Here is an 18849-nt window from a genome sequence, read left to right as displayed (position 1 = left end):
ATCTTTTTCCTTCCTACTCAACTATTATAATGACACAACAAAAATTGGCTCAAAAATGGTTTTGGTGATTTATACATTGTGATAACACAAGCACAATGAAGCTTTCTCATGGTGACTGTTGGAAAGGGAGGGAAGATAGGCTTTCAAAATTCAAATTCTAATCAGTGTGGGATTTCTCTAGAATGTTAGAATCAGGCCCTTGGCTTGGGGCACAAGTCATAGAAGGAGGACGGTCAGGGATCTTTGGGTATAGGGGACTAGGCAGAGAAAGATGATGGGGACCTAGCAGCTACCCCCAAGGTATTGGACATGATTCTATTTGTTCCCAAGGTAGGCCTCCTAGGATCTACTAAATGGTCATCACTTTTTGGTGTCAAGCCTATAGGAAAGTCCTCATTCCTAGCTGTTCAGATTCTCCCTGAGGCGGAGAAAGGACCTTGTGCTATTTTCCATTCTAGATGAGTTGGTGGATCATAGCATAATTTCAATGGCTTCAACTCTAGTGGGCAAGTTTATAGGGCCAAGGCCAAATATAGATATCATTAGATCTTTTATTAAGAAGAAATGGGCTCTCAAAGGACAAGTCTCTGTCACGGCTATGGCAAAGGGATTCCTATCCTTTGAATTTTCTTGTCTGAAGACCTCACAAACATCTTGTGTGAGGGACCATGGATTGTTGGTCATTCCACCCTAGTTCTCCAGAAGTGGACTTCAAAGATGAATATGAATGATTCATTCTTTGAGCAAGCACCTGTATGAGTAAGGCTTCCTGAGCTTCCTCTAGAATTCTAGAATGAGGATGGTTTTGTGGGGATAGCCAAATCCTTTGGGGAGCTCCTATTAATTGACCTGAATAAAACATCTAAAAGATGCCTCACCTATGTTTGTATTTGCATAGGGGTAAGGGAAGGAGTGGACATGTCAGAAGTTGTGACATTCCATTCAAAGCTGGGAGTGCATGTTCAAAATTGATTTATGAGATGGTGTCTTTTGCATGCTTTCTCTATTTTAAATCTAGGGACAAGACCAACCAATTTCCTAAAGCCAAAGTAGAGAGGCATAAGAGTAATCCTACCACTACCTCAGGGAGAGATAAGAAAATGGTTTGGAAACAAAAGAAGACCAAAAACCTAGAGAACCAAGTAGAGGATGTAGGGAAGACAAAGACCCTCGAGCACGAAGGAGATCTGAGCTATGTAGGTAGTAAAGAGGCAAAGGAGTAAAAAAATGGGGATTAGGAGAATGATTCCTAGGACAAAGAAGTGACAGATAAAGATTCATTATCTGTGCAAGAGTAGGGAGCAAATATGTTGGGGGATCCTCGTATGGTGAAAAAATCTAAGCTAGAGTCTATAGAACCAACTAGTGGAATAGGAGGATAGGATAGTGTTCCCCCTCTTAGTACATGAAGTAAAGGAGGAGAGGTGAGCTAGTAAAAAGAGGGGTAGGAGATGGTGGATGAGGTGTAGGAAAAAGGGCTCTCCTTGGATCTCCCTTTGGTTCCTTTGGTGAATCCACCAGTTTTCTTTGACCTACGGATGAAGTTTTTGGAACTCATCAATAACTCTTACTCAAAATAGATTTTAAAATTGGAAGAATGGATAAATAGCTATTCTTAAGAAAAAAAAAAGGAAATTGGATTATGGTTCAAAGGAAGAAAAATTGAGACCATCCACTAGTGTCACTAGCAATGACTAGAAGCAGGGTCAAAACTAATGTTGGGGTAAAACCTAAGACATCAGGTAGAAAAAGTTTTAGCTAGGCAATGCAAGAGGAGGCCAGAAGGAACTTGGCAGATAGGAGCTAGAGAACCATTAAGGAATACTCAGTTAAAAAGAAATGAAGATCATATCTTGGAGCATAAGGGGCCTAAATGGTGCCCATAAATAGGAGACAATTAGGAATATGATTAGAGACCAAAGACTTGATTTTTTACTGATCCAAGAAACAAAAATGAGAAAAGACATGGCAGGGAAGCTATCTTTCAGTAGCAATATGAGTAGTGAGGCCACAGACTCGAAGGGAGCTATAGGAGGGGTGCTTACAACAAAAATAATTTCCATATCTCCACAGTACTCAATGAAGGTAATGCTCTCCTTTGCAAATTTTTTCATATCCATAGCAATGACACTTGGTTTCTCTTAAATGTGTATGCTCCCAACTCCAAGAGGGAGAGAAGGGTTTTTTGGACAAATATTCTTGATGTAATTCAAAGTAGTAACATTAATAAAGGTATTATTATGGGGGATTTCAATACCCCTCTCTTAGGTAATGAAAAATTAGGGGGGTTGGCCTCATATTAGGATAGTAAACTAGATCTTTCAAATTTTATTAATAGACTAGCCTTTATGGATATTGATCTCTCAAGGAGGTGATTCACTTGGTCAAATAGGTAGATTGGAGGGGATTGTATCTAGGTTCATCTTGATAGAGCCCTCATTTCTCTAGATTGGATGCAAACTTACATGTGTAGACTCTCCCTTCTCCCTAGAGTTGGATCATATCACTCGCCCATCTCTCTCTCATTTAGCTCTCTAATGGCCATATGGAACTTCTGAATCCATTTTAAGAAGATGTGGACTTCCAACCTATATTTGAATGCTAAGATTTCCTCTTGGTGGAACATAGAGGTGGAAGGTACAACTATGTTTAGGATTGCTCAAAAATTAAAAAATGTGAAAAGAAATATCAAAGCCTAGAACAAGATAGACTTCAGGCATATCTTCTAGGACAAGGAGGAGAAGATAGACTAGCTTCGAAAAGTCCAGGAGATGATACAATAGGAAGGGTACAATGATTAGAATAATATTGAAGAAATGTCAATCCTTACAAAACTCCACAATATCATAAGTAGGGAAGAGCACTTTTGGAAGAAAAGATCCAGAATCAATTGGCTTAAAGAAGGGGATTAGAACACTAGGTTCTTCCATCTTTCTACCTTAAAGCACCATGCGAATAATAGAATTTTGAGCATAAAGAAGGGTTAGGTCATTTTGTCAAATGATAGTGAGATTGTGGTGGAGATAGTGCAATTCTTTTCATCAATTCTATCTAGGGACTCTTCGCTATTGTTGAAAGACTAGGAGGAAATTTTGGCTTCAATCCCCAAACTATTACAAGACCATCATAATTCCATGCTGAAGGCAATTCCCACTATGCATGAAATTATTCAAGCCCTACTTTCAGTTTTAGCTGATAAAGTGCTAGAGTAGGACGGATTCTCGACCTTCTTTTTTCAGATATATTGGGAGGTGGTCAAAGGGATGTGCTGAAAGTGGTGCAAGAATTTTTTGAGTCTAGGAATCTATTGAAGGAACTCAATGCTACCTTCATGGTGCTTATTCTGAAAACCCTGAGGGCTGATTTTATGGATAAGTTCAGACCCATTAGCCTATGATTCTTTTTATAAAATCATTTTAAAAGTGCTAACCATCAGGATTCTCAAGGTGCTCTCTTTTATTATCTATTTGCAACAAACGAGCCTTGTCCTAGGAAGACATATCCTAGATTCTATAATGATGGCTCATGAGGTGATTGATTCCTTAGACATAGGGAAAAGGGAGATTTTCCTCCTCAAGTTGGACCACTCCAAAGCCTATGACAGGGTGGAGTGGGACTTCCTGAAGGTTGTTCTCCTAGCTTTTGGATTTGATGCCCAAGTATACAAACTTATCCTTCAACTTTTCTCCACCCCCTCTCTTGTTATTATAGTCAATGGTGCTCCCTCAAATTTCTTTTCCCCCTCACGAGGGCTTAGACAGAGTGATCCTCTATCCCTTGTTCTTTTCATTATTATAGTAGAGTGTATAGGGAGGTTAATTTAGAGGAAAAGATAGGGAAAGGAACTTGCATGGTCTTAAGCCATCCTCTAAATAGGTCTCTTTCACCCATTAGCAATTTGTGGATGACATAATTTTGGGTGGGGAAGCTATGGTTCAAGAGGCTAAAGTGTTAAAGAACTTGCTAGACACCTACATGAGGGGTATAAGCCAGTCTATCAATTGGGAGAAAAGTTTGGTGTTCTTTGTTAACACCCCAAATGACCAAAAAAGAAAGATTACTTGAATTCTTGGATGTGGAGTGGGATCTCTCCCAGCTAGTTATCTTGGAATGCCCCTGGGGTTGAAACCTCCAGAAATTTTCTAGAATGGAAGTATTGATAGATTCAATAAGAAGTTGGTGGGTTGGAAAGGAGCTACTCTTAGTCAGGCAGGAAAATGTACCTTGGTGAAATCTACTCTCTAAAACCTCCCAACTTATGCTCTTAGCATTTTTGGGATATTGGTTAAATATGCAGATAGAATGGAGAAAATCTAGAGGGACTTTTTCAAGATAGGACTAGAAGAAAACAAAAGATATTATTTGGTGGCCTGGGATAATGTTCGCCTCCCCAAATGCTATGGTGTTCTAGGTATAAGAAAAATTAGACACCTTAATAATTCTCTATTAGCAAAGCAAATATGATGCTTATTTCAAGGCACTGGAGAATAGCAGGATATCATGGTGGAAAAGAACTTGAGAAGGCAGTCTCTTAGCTTTCTGCTCAGTGAAGTTGATATTCCACGTGGATCTTTTATCTGAAATGGGATTCTTAAGGCAAGATATTTTTCCAAATCAAATACAAAATGGAAAGTGGCAAATGGAGAAAGCATTCTTTTCTAGTAGGATAATTGGTTAAGTCAGGGGCCTCTCATAGATTTCCCTAATTATGAGAGATGGGTTGACTCTTTTATAAGAAGATTTGGATTGAAAGTTAGTGACTACAGAATAGACCAGGGGAGAAAAGAGTTGTCTTTAGTATCTCAGGACCTCAAAAGACTAATGATTATACTAAATTCTATGATTTTAAACAACAAGAGGAATGAACTTATATGGGGAGACAATATTAGTGGGTTATACTTAGTTGCTTCTGGCTACTTCTCACTTTCAATTAGGATGGAAAAACCCATTTGGGCTAAGCCTTGGATGACTGGTCTTACCCCTAAAATCAACATTTTCTTTTGTTTGGTGTTACAAGAAAAAATTCTCACCCTGGATAACCTTGCTAAGAGAGGTCAGTATATTCCAAAGAGGTGCAATTTTTGTAAGCATGATCTGGAGATGATTAACCACAAGTTTATTCATTGTCCCTATTCCTCAGAGGTTTGGGAACTTATGACGAAGAGCTATGGGGTCAGTTGGTGTAAATCGAAGGCATGAAGACATAGATGATTTTCTCCTAGAATCTTCCAAATTTCTACTGGGGAATATGGAAAGAGAGAAATAAGCATATCTTCAGAGAAAGGGAAGTTCCTATATTTGTTCTTGCAAATAAAATAGATAGTTCTAAGGGAGAAAACTATGCCATTAGAAATTGGGGATATATTGAAGGAGGAAATAGTATGGAAAGGAAAAAGGATAGGGAGGTGAAAAGACAAGAGGCTAAGTGGTTTCTTCCCCCAGAAGAATGGCATAAAGCCAACTTCGATGGCATAGCCAAAGGGAACCCTGGGCTAGCTGGCTATGGGGGAATAATTATAAATTGTCATGGGATTGGTCTAGTAGTCTTTTCCTATCCTTTAGGGATTTAGATGAACCACTATGTGGAGGGTAGTGCGGCTTTTCATGTTGTCAAGCTGGCTCTTGCTATTGGGACTAAGAACCTTTGGTTGGAGGGAGATTCTTTAAATATAATAAAATGTTTAAAAGGATGCTCCCATCCTTCCTCGACTATTGTTAATGTAGTGGAGGAGATCTGATTTGATTTGGGAAAATTGAAAAGGGTCCATGTTAGCCATGTGTATAGAGAGGCAAATTCTATTGTAGACTAGTTTGTGAATGAGGTAGTGACCAAGAATATGACAATGATATGGCATAGTAGAGACAACTTTCCAGTGACCATGAAATATTTTCTAATTTTGGAACAAATCTAGGGGAGTAAAAAGGTAATCTTGAGTTAATTATGGAAAGATATGCAGGACGATGTGAAAGACAAGGTTTTAATGAGAATCATGGGAAGGTAATGAGATGCCATCATTTTGTGTACTTCTAACACATTTTATGGGTCTCATTTTTATCTTCTATTAAAGTTGCTAGAGGAAAAAAAGATTGTGAATAAAAAAACTTAGAAAGTAGAAGATTGTGGAGGATCAAAGAATTGGTGTAGGGTTTTTTCATAGGAGATCAAGATGGTTGGGGAGAGGAGTAGGAAGGAGCCGACTGGGGAGGTGGAAAAATGGAGAAAGAGAACAAAGGTCTAGAACAAACTAGAGAAGGGCAGAGTAGCAAGGTACATTGAAAACCTCCATGGTTTTGACAAGGAGATTACTAAGCTCATGGTCAACACCTGGAAGGATGGATGAGTCAAAATTGATGGGGTCTCTCACCAGGTGAGCATGAAAATGATTTCTCTTGTCACAGAATTTCCTCAGGAGGGGGTAAATTTTTACAGGAACAAGAAAATGTCAGCAAATGTAGAGAAAGATTTTGCAAAGCATACAGAAGAGAGGAAGAAGTAGTGAAGGTTGAGACTTATTACAAAATGGATTCAATAAAAAAGCTATGGAGGTATGTATTAAGGGTTGTTATTGAATTCAATACCTTGGATACTAGATTCGATAGAGTCAGAAGAAACAACTTTTCTCTACTAAACCATTTTAGACATGGAATAAAAATTTATTTTCCTTTCTATCTATTTACCTCTTTGAGAAAGAATATTGAGGGTTACAAGAAGAAACCTAGTGCAAACTGAACTCTTCATGAGGGTTTTCTCCTTCTAGTCTACAAATATCTCAAGACCTAGACTAGGGGCAAACCCTTAGGCCACTCTAGGGATGCTTTGAAGGATACCAAGAGCTTGAATTTTTTTGACTCTGAGGAAATCAAAAGTCTTAGCTCGGAGGAAGAGGATAATACCCCCTCGATGGGTAAGAAGCCAAAGAGGGGGGGGGGGGGTGGGGTGGATTTCTCCCTCCACTAGTAATGTTCCATGTAGGAAGAGTCCTAGAGGATTAAAACCTAATTCTATGGAATAGAGGGAGGATGAGTATAATGATGAAGAGGAGGAAATAGAGTTAGAGGATGAGAAGAAGGGGGAGGACATCACTATTCTTCCTAGGAATCCCAAGAAGAGGAAGACTAAGGAGGACATGCCTCTAGAAAGGATCAGAAGTGATGATACACCTAAGATTCTTGGCCCCTCCCCTTAACTCTCTTCACCTTAGAGGAAGATAAAAGAGATCTTGGTTGACGACAATGGGGAGGAGGTAATGAAAGAAAGGAGGAGGTCATGGAGAAACATCAATACCAAAATAATGAAGATGGGGATCATTAGAGAGACAATGAATACTCAAGTTCTTGAAGACAAGGAGAGAAAACTTCATTTCGAGGAACTCATAGACTCGACTTTGGTAGCAATTTTGAACAATGCAAGGGAGATAGGGCTCAACATACTCTTGATAATTCCAAAAATAGTATGATAGCCAACTTCTGCTCAATTAAGTAGCTATTCCATGAGATTGGAGAACTTAAGGAGAAAATTTTCCAGGAGGAAGGCCAAAGGAGGAGTAGAAACCATGGTTTTCTAGCCAACTAGGAGGAACATCTTTCTAAGGTTAAGAAAAGGGTGCAAAGGATGGAGATATCAAACCAAAATCTTGCTAATCAAGTGATCACCACTCTGAACACTCTAAATGAGAACATCAACAACCTGGGTGAATCATTGAAAAATGTAGGCATTGGTGGGGAAAAAGATGAAAGGGTCAACAAGGATCCTAAGAAGACTAAGGGGGAAATGAATGTGACAAAGGGCCTAGTGGAACTCTCTATTGATCTAAACTAGGAGTGTGTGACTATGGAGATCCAGAGTGCTAATGAAACAGCCAAAACTATGGAGGAACTTGATAGGAATATTGAATAGGAACGGTTTTATTTCCTGGCATGTACTTTTGTCAGTTGGGTCTATTGGCCTTTCCTTTTTGGCCGTTGGCCTATCTTTTGCTTTTGCTTTATGTAGGTAGAAGTATTGGGTCTGGATTTTATTTAATATTATGCTGCCAGCTTTTTTGTAAAAACTTTTGGGTTTCAAGATCCCTATAAAACCTATTTTTCTTAATAAAAAAACTAAAAGTGTATAAATTGGATATATATTGAAATATTTTTAGTAAGAAGGAAGAATGAATCATGTAATATTATCAATATTCTTTTGATACTTGCAGCTCGGGTTCTACCATGTGATGTATAAGAAAGACTCTATCTATAGTTTGGAATATTTTTGTAACACTCCTCATTGTCCAAAAAATTAGACATCCATCTTTTTTGTCCTATTTTTTTCTTGAGTTAGGTTCCATATTTCAAATATATAGGCCCATATATAAATTTAGTCTTAAGTTGATATTGTTTCTCTAATTCCTTATACCAAGCTCAAAATGACACCTTTAGAATTCATAGAGTGGAAGAGGTAAATTCCTAAAGCTTGAGGCACATGGTACTGATGTTTAGGGAATGATTCATTTAAAATGGGTAGCAATTAAAAGAGAGATTTGTATATGCTTGAGAGAAGCAAATGAATTCAGTTTCTCTTTGATTTTACACAATAGCATAATTTTATATTGAATTATAAATCAATTTCAAGATGAGATGACATTTCACTATCCTATTTTCAATCTCCCAAATGGGTATTCAGATATAGATGTTGGAGTTTTTCGTAAATTGATAAACCATGTTAAAAACTTAAAAAATACTTTTAGAATTACATTTCATAGAAATGGTCAATGCATTGAAGTTTTATGTCTTGGGAGATTAGAATAATGAACTCACCAAGGAAACGTCACCCTTACTAGTTGAAAATGAGGATTTTAATGGGGAATGAGCTATGTTAGAATGTTATAGATGCACTCATAAGAAGATTATTCACCATTTTACAATAGGTTGGAATTGTATTAGAAGCTTCATATCTTTTCATATCGTGTGATGTGAATATGTAGAGGTCATATTCTTGAATTATTTGTGTCATCTATAATTGAGGCTTATGAGTGGACTTATGGGTGTGTTGTTATGCAAGCTAACACTATGAATATATATAACTAATTTTCTTTTACTTTTATTTGAAGTAACTATAATACATTAAAGCCATGAGTATTGCTTAAAGATGCAAAGTAGCCTATGAATTTTAAGCTTTCAATTTAAGTGTGTTTGTGGCATCTTGTAATAAGTATATGTAAAAAATCTAGTTTGAATGGTTACCATATTTCAATGTCATGAGTAGTAGAAGCTTAGCCTCAATATATTTTTGAAAAATAGCAATACTGGGCATCCTACAACCATCTCTTTTATATTTGAATACTATATCAATTGGTTTTAATAGATCATACATTTTTTATATTTCCAATTGATTATGAAAGGATGCATTACGGCCTTTGTTAATTAATCCATTGTGGTATCACTACATGATCTTGAGATCATCTCTTTATTTATAAGATTTTCTATTGGTCTTTAGTAAATATCCATTGTCACCCTTTTTGTACTAGTTGGTTCTACTAGTGTTCTTTGACCACCCATGTTAGCTATAGAATATTTCAACACTTTGGTTTTTGGATAATAGTTATTGGCTAAAGTGTTAGGGGAAAAGCTTAAAAGATATCATTTAATAGAAAATATAATCCTTTTATCAGAGACATAAAATTCAACTTAAATGTTGGGATAGTAGATGTGTAAATTTTCTTTTCTATCATTTATTTATTTATTATAAGATTCTTTCTTCATAAAGTGATCCTTATTTCAGCAATTGATTGAAAAAAAGGGAAATAGATAGATAAGTCTACATGAGTTATTTGTTTGCCATGATAGATGACCATTTATGATCATTTGAAGCACCATTATTTAAGGATTAATATTATTTAATTTATGCTAGATGACCATTTAAAGGTTGTTTAGAGATTATTAATTTGGTCCAATCATTTTATTTCTCTTTGGAATTTATCTTTTTGACTATGCATCAAAGCAATACACCTAGTTTATAGATGCTCTATGTTATTTTCTATATTTCTATTTCTATAGATAAATAAAATTATTATGTTAATATTTCATTTATACCTTCGATTTCTTTTACTTACAGTGGTTATTTGTTTGGGTAAGCTTAAAAATTGAATGCATATGATTGAGATGCATGGTTATATTTTATTTCCCTCTTCCACATCCATGCTTAGATGCTACTTAGGCACATAGTTTCATAATAGATTACTCTCATGGATGCACTATATCCATCTAATCCAACTTTCTTGAGTTGCAAGGATTTTTAGGTAGGGTGAGGGACTTCTTCATTTTAGGGAGAATCTTGGGGGAGCTAACCACTCTGTGTTTGGGCAGTAAAAGTGCTTGGGCCACACTCTTGTCTCATAATAGAAGATTGAATTTGAACCAATTGTATTATTTTGTGTATTTGATGATATTTCATGATCTTGTACACATGTGATGTATTCATTTTGTAATGTTTGACATTATTCTATGAAGAAAATTGATGTATGAAACCTACTTTATGTATTATCTTGTTAGATTGAAGCTAACATGTAGGTCAATTTATTGAATGTAGTTGAATCAATGTTTAACATGTGAAGAAATTTTATGTAACTTATTTATGTTATTAAATGGGAGATCAAATTGTAAGTTCTTATTGTCAATTTAAAGGAAGAATCAATGTTATAGACTTTCAACATATTTTCAATTGACTTTTTAGATCAACTAGTTATCAGCATTTTATGGAACTTTTCTTATGTGGTATTGTATAGGAAAAATGGTCTTTACATTGTCCATGTTTGAGTTTCAATCATTCTATTAAAGTTTTTGATCTAGATAATGATAGAACCACAAAATATGTAGGTCATTAAAAATATTTTCTTCAAATCCCAAGAAAATATATTGTGTTTTTTATTTTTTAAATTTTGTCACTAGTGCATTTTGTATGGAGGATAGTTGCATTCAAGATGTTAAGTTCCCTACAAAATGATAACAAACAAAAACAAAGAGTCAATTTTTTATTTCATCAAATTCGTTAGAAAGCACTAATTTTGTTTCATTATTCTTGACTATTTTTTATCATAGAATATGTAGAATATGAAGAACAAATCTCACAAATTTCAAAAAAAATCTATTGTATTTTCAATCTTTTTAAATTTCATCATCGATACATTTTATATGGAGGATAACCCTCTTAAACCTAGTTCTACTAACTACCTATACTATAAAATACAATTGTTTGATTAGATTGACCTCAAAAGGGGTGTCATTTGTTTATTGTAGGTCTTAGCTTATTTATAATGGACATCAAAATCCTTAATCAATGTCAACCAAAGGTATAACATCGATGATGTAAAGACTTCAGCTATATCAAGTACCAAACAAAGTGGGTGGGCTTCTAATTCCATTAATAATTCCAATGCTATCCCAATCAGGGTTAACAAATCTCTTCAACTTTAAGTGGTGAGCGTTCTAATTGTCAAAGCACATGTTTTTCCAACAAAATGGGAATGTTCTCACCATTTTTTTATGTGGGACAATGATTGAATGATATGGTTTACAAGAGCTTGGACATTGAATCAAGGGCTTTGCTCGTACACATGACACCAATATACTTTGGAATTCCTTGAAGGCTGTAATTGGGATGACCACCTTAACATCACACACTAATTAAGTTTGAAAAAACAAGTCAATTTTGACTATTTACCACTTTTATCTTAGGAATGAAGCCTTAGTGTGTGATGTTTAATTGTCCCAATTTTTAGACACATGTACAATAGTGAAAATATGGACTAGTATTAGGTGTTTTATTAAATATATTATCAAGCACTCATTAACTACATGATGAATTGTGTCAAGATTTAATGCCTATATTTGCAAGCCCATTTCATATGGCTGTTTTATAAAGCCTCCTTTTTCAGCATTAAGTGAATAGACTAAAGTTTCTTTTTAAGTTTCACATCCCTTTACATTTTATATATAATAAATGAGGAATGAGGGTGAAACTCTTTTGAATTAGTTTATTTATAATTAGTTTATAGTATTCTTCTACTTTTTTCCAAAAAATGAATCTTCATTGTTCTTTATAAATGAAAAAATACATATTTAAAACATACTTCTACATATATTCTTCTCTGAAATAATTTTGACTACTCTCTTTACCTCTATCAACTTCCATTTAGGAAATCCACTAAAAGTGAATGCAACATCAAGACTTTTCTTTAGTACTATAGTTGTTAGAGTATATATAAGATTAAAAGTGTCTTTGTAACAAAATTTAGATATCTCAATTGATTAAATGAATTATTCTTGTGCACTCAACTCAAAATCCCTTCAAATCATCAACCAAAAATGTTAGCAAGGTACATTTATATGTCAATATTCTAATCTATGGTGTCTTTAAGTCTTAATATAACTTCCCAGATCCTTAAGTATCTTTATAAAAATGTGAGATTCAACATCATTTAGATGATCAAAGTACTCATTTTCTTCTTCTTTGGATATTCCATCAAGGTCAACAATATGTACAAGCTCTCTAGTTTATTTCTTCCAGAATCATCTTCACCAACTTGTATTTTTTGTTCCACAAAATGGAATTCTATATATTAAATTGATCTTTTTATGTTCTTTCAGAAATAATCCATGTGTTGAACCCTTTATATATTCAACATGCATTCTATCGTATGCTTGTAACCTTCATTCTCATCAACCTTGTTAATTTTTAGATATTTTGCTAGAATGCCTTGCAAAACTATTTTTGTGAGAATATTACTCCCAACCTTCTTTACAAAGACATCATCAATTGTTTTTTTAGATCTTATAATTCTCCTTAGAAATTATTTTTTCCATTATCATACTTAGAAATGTATGTCTACCATATTGAGTCTTTGATAAACCATTCTCTCCTTATTCAATTTTTTTTTCTCCTTTTATTTTTTATTACATTTCCCAATCTAGAATTACATATATTGATTTCAAAAAGTCAAAATCTTCCTTAAATTAAATCTTGATCATACCTCTATTTTCATTTTAGGTCTTTCTATTTTTATTTTCCATATTTATGATTTCTCTCAATGGAGTCACATTCTGAAACTTAAAGGTCAACAAAATGAAAAATATTAAGTGCATCTAAGTAGTTAGGTCATCAATTATTGAGTTAAATTGCCCCTTCACATGGTGGAATTCCTTTAATATACTATTACTTGGAAATATTTTGTACAAAGGACAATTATTAATGGAAGAAGAAAAGCCCTTTTTCAAAAACTTGTCAATTGCTCCTCTTTTGATGAACTAGTAACATGTAGAAAGAAACCTAATTTTGTTGACCAATTTAATATCTATACACATTTTCAAACTCTTTATTTTTATTGTTTAGTGAATCAAGTTTTGTAATTCAATCCAAAAAACGTCCATGCCATCCTTACCAAATACAAAATAGAAAACCTTTCTCATTGAATTTTTGAGAATCCTAAATTATTTGACCATGAATTCATCCATAACATATGCAGGACACCACTATATATTTTTTAATGACATTTTCTCTACATTTCTCTATATAATCTATCAAATCGGTAATATTATATAGCACTTTGAATTTCTCGACACAAGTCACTATTTTGCAAAATTTGGTAATACTATTTCATAAAATCCATATGTAATTTACTTCCTTTCTATAATTTGTCATATCATAAAAGTAGTTTTAAAAGCTACACTAGTAAAAATTTCTTTTTAGGTAGGATTTAATTGTTTAATATCCACTAATTATTTTTATTTTATGTATAACTTTCTACATCATTATGGCCCTCATGTGATTGACTCTTTTTTCAAAAGGCATTGTCATTCTTTGACCAAAATTTTCCTCTAATTTATTTTCATGTGAAACCTCAATAACTTATTTGAACTCAACACACAAATCTCTACAAGGATCCATAAATACCTCAAATACTTAAAGAATACTTCATATTATCTATCATAATAAAAAATATCTAGCATTCAAACTAAAATGGGATGTTTAAGATCTATAATCAAACTCTTCATTAGATCATGCTTTTTTTTAGTTATAGAAAATCATACGTAGAACCAAGGGTAAAAACAAATCTTGATATTTTTCTTTGATGGTTTCTTTGGAATCCTTTATCTAGATGTCTTCTACATCTCTCCTTCCCCATTCACATCAACTAACTTCTTCTTGAAATAGAAGTCTTTACATCCTTTCCTCTTTAAAACATAACAATATGCCCTGATATAGTGCAATAGAAATATGCAGGACCTTGTTGCAAACTACTCCAATTTCATTTTCCATTAGATATATACTCCACAACCTTGATCTTGTATATGCTACAATAATAATAGTAACCATTCAAATATTATACATTTCTTTCATTGTTCATGTTCACAAATCCAATTCTAATTATTCTATTTTGCATTCATTTTCCTTATGTCCAAAATTACTATTATAGACACTAAAAAAATGGTCACTTCATATGGCCCTCCTTTTTTATATGTCTTCTATATTGCATGTTAAATCCTTTTCATTCACCAATATTGTAGCATTCTCATTAATTAAAATAGGAACTTGTTTTAATTAATCACTAATTTTTGTATCCTAACCACTTTGACTCTTTTGACTATGCCTAATTATAATCTTATCTAATTAATCCTTACCCATTTAACCCTATTGACCAATTAATTAATCACATCTTAAGAGGAAAATAACCATGATTTTCTCCTTTCCTAAGTCTTACACTATGATAAATAATGTAGTTCCTACCCCTAGGTCGCATTTTTGTTATCATTGTCAAACTCTTTTGGGCTAGTTTTATGTTGATGGTTAGCAACATTGTTTTGAGACTATCAGATATTGTGCTATGGATTCCATTGAGATGTGATGAGATTACTTAGACTCTACATTTCATGTATGCATGATGATTATTACATTATTTTTAGTTATTGATTAGCTAGGTGGTTTATTATCACATGTGTTTTCTTATGGATACTTACCCCATACTTGCATGGGTATGGTGTGTGTGTTTGTTCTTGGATGGCGTTTCTAATTTGGTTAAGGAAGGGAGTCATAGTCACCTGCTAGTCGGGATCTACATGATGCACCACATCCTGCCATTTCCTGTTTAGCTTAGTATATATTGTGTATGTACATGCATGGATTTTATGTAGGTTGCAAGTACTAGGTATCGACTTCCCTAAATTGCCAGGATGAGCGTACCCTATCACATTATCTCAATGGTAAGAGAGAGGAGATAAATTCTCAAGTCCACATCCCAACCCTTTAAGCCATTTGTCCCAATTGAAAATTAGGACAAGTATCTGAGTTGAGTACCCTTTGAATACGTCGGATGACGTATTTCATGATATTAACCCTTTTGGTTTGATTTTATATATGTTTTGCTATAATGGGTTTTTCGTATTTTATTTTATGAGTCTTTGGTGTATTTTCTATTAATTAAGCCTAATTAAAAGATTTAATTAATGGTTTAATTTAATGAAAAATTAATATGGTAGTCTAATATTTATTTTATTTAATTAATTAGGAAATTAATTAAATAAAATAATTAAATTTGAAGATAAAATTTATAATTTTAAAGTTGGAATGTGATAATATTTATTTAAGTTAATAAATATTTTAGCAATTAAGTTTTGAAAATGAATTTAAAAGTGGAAAAGATATTAAAATTATTAAAAGATTATAGATTGCATGATGTGTGCATGTGATTAAAATATAAATATATTAAGATAAGACAAGTGGATTTATTAAAGTGAGTGCATCAAATTTAAAATTAATAAAAATAAATTAAGCGAATATTAAATAAATTAATGTGCATTATTTTAATATTTATTCACATAGGAGTATGCGAACTCTTGTGAGTTGCTATGTTGACAACACATGAGTTTGTACTTTGATTATGCACGTGTTGTCTGCACTTAGGAGTTAGCACATTATTTGAGCACATGGTGTCTACAACATTCTAGAGACCTCATCATGTCTATCTTCTTGTCGTGGAAGTTACGTGCTTAGTTTTCATGCTTATCTCCTAGTTCTTTCTAGACACATTCTAGATGCATCTTAGAAGGCTTTAAATAGAGGCTCTCCTAGTGTGTATGGACAAGCTTACATGCATTGGAGAAGCTCATATGCTTCTACATGCTCGTATGCTTCTACAAGCACTTCTAGTCACTTGGGGGTTTTAGTTGGTTTGATTCTTAGAGGAATGGCGAATGTTGGAGAAGGAAGGGATTTTTCTATGGACTTCTGAGGCATAGCAAATTAGCATCAGTATCTAGGTGCACTAGTGATTTTTGCATATTCCATTTGCACTCTTTCTCTTCCTGTCTTCATCGTGTCTGTTATATGTGTTTGAATATACTCCATGAACGAATCTTCAATCTTGAAATTGGAATCTAGATATTCAAGTTAATTTTTATTTGGTTGCAAAGAAACATTAGGAAACCCTAGTTTTATTTATGAAGAAAATTCATCACAAATTTCCCTGTCGCTGCCCCTTACATAGACCCGAACTCAGACATTCATAACTTTTTATCTAGACCAAATTGATTTGATCGCTCTAGTCAGATTTGGCGCAACTAAGTCCTCTCCAACATATTTCAAATTCAGCCTGAACCAATGGTTCATTAGGGAGATATGGCCCCTGTACTGGGACTGTTTTATTCAATGACAGTCATTCCTCCATTTTCCATAACCAGGAGTTCTTTGTGCTTAAACTTTACAAAAATAATATATCAAAGCATGGAATGGATTAAAAACTAAACCAACATAGATCTAAGACATTTCTAATGAAGATTTGAAAATTGATTCGGGTTTGGGTTCGAATAAAAGTAGAATCTTATTAGTTTTATATAATTTATTATCTAATCGAATTAAATTTTATTTAATTAAGATTAGTTAATAGTAGAAGAAGTGTAATTAATTATTAGGCAATTTAAGTAAATGGATTTTTAAATGAGGGAAAATTAAAAGAAAAGAGATATTAATAAGAGGAATTAAATAATTGAATTACTAATGAGATTGATTTTACTTAAAATCAATGAGGATTATTTTAAATAAATGATTGTCCTTGAAGTGTTTAAAGGAAATTGTAAACTAATTATTTGAAAGTTGATAAATATTATTTTTATTATTTGAATAATGAGAGATGCTTCTTGGAATTATTAGTCACATTGATTTTTAGTGAAATAATGCAAATGATTTTATCTAAAAGCCAATGGGAACTAGTTCAATGATTTAAATAAGTAAATAATTATCTTATGATTATTTTGGAGAATTGTTTTAAAATAATGGAGGGATAATTCTATGCTTTATTCAAAGAAATAAATGGGTTGACTTGTAGAAGAATCTTATACTCTTGGAATATACTTGAAACAGAATTGGAAACCTCATATTTGGCATAATCATGTGATTGCAAAAGCAAACCAAAACATGTGTTTGTATCTTGTTTCTCTATGCTATATGTGTTTTGGGGTTTTGGGGTTTGTCCTAGCTTTGACTAGTCTTAGGTTGTTACCAGAGGCTCGGGGGTTATGTGAATGTGATGGCATGTTGATGTTATTTGATCTTGATCTTTTTAAAACCCAACCATGGTAATGTGATGGTATGCTCTATGAGATGTTTGTATTTACTAATTGTTATTGCTTTCTAGTCTTTTTGTGTGAAGCTGAGGTGTATATATTTGAGATACTTGACTTAACCATTTTTGAGTCATCGATCAGTTATACTTGGGTTACTTTCTAGTTGCCTTGATGGGACTAAAGTGTTTGTTTTGATCTTGATGATGTCATGTTGTGACATGTTTGACTTGACCATTTTGGAGTCTTTGATCAGTATTACTTTGAGATACTTTTTGGTTTCTTGTTGAGAACCAATGGATATTGTGATTATCAGTGACATTTTTAGTTTCCAATAGAGAACTGTTGTGGTCATGATTATCAATAGATGATTTTCAGTTGCTCATGGAGATTTGATGCTCTTATTGTGGATTATCTTTTGGTATTTTTCTAGTCACTTTTATAGGGCTGTGGTGATTTTGTGATTTATGATTCCATGAGCTTAGGGTAGGTTATCTACTTGTAGTGTCAGGAAGTGGCTTGCAATGGGGGCTAGGGCCCTAAGTGGTTGCCAGGGTAACTCATTGTAAGTTGTTTTAATAAGTGAAAACATTTACACTAAATGGGGATTTAATGAACCTAATAAGATAATTGTTTTGTTCTCGCCCATGCCTCGAGTGCTAGTACAGACTAGGATGGGAGTAGAGAGAACGCTTGGTTGCGATCTTGCATTCCATAGTATGCCTCATCAGTATGAGAGGATACTAGTGGTCACATAGGGATCACTAGGGGGCCGGGGTCTATTGAGAGACTACCAGGGTAACTCTAGCATGATCCATGCAATGACACTTTCCTGCTTGCATAGTAGATTTCCTACATGTTTTTGTGGTGCCCCTAGGATTAGATGTCATTTTGTGAATGGAACCTTTGAGTTAGTATACTTTTAAGATTTTTGGACTTAGAAAGTGTTTGTGCTATGTCATTTGATAACCTATTTGAGACTTGAGATTATCTCCTCAGCGTGGTGGGAGTGGACCGTTTAGGTTCCACATGGTCAAGTGGTAGTTCTTTTTCACTCTTACCATTTGAGATCCATCTGAGACACCATGGCTGATGCATTTTTTATTAGCATCTATCTTCATTCTGTTCTTGGTTTATGATGATGGACACGTATCCTTATATTGATGATTAGCATATGATAGATGATGTTGTTTACTTATCTTATGTTATACTTTGCATAATTAGATTTCTGATGCATATTTTGTAGCATGTTAGATTTCT

This window comes from Cupressus sempervirens, chromosome 7 (assembly GCF_028749045.1).
Source record: "Cupressus sempervirens isolate cs-2001-9-10 chromosome 7, ASM2874904v1, whole genome shotgun sequence".
NCBI classification, from domain to species: Eukaryota; Viridiplantae; Streptophyta; class Pinopsida; order Cupressales; family Cupressaceae; genus Cupressus; species Cupressus sempervirens.
Note: the sequence above shows the minus strand (reverse complement) of the source record.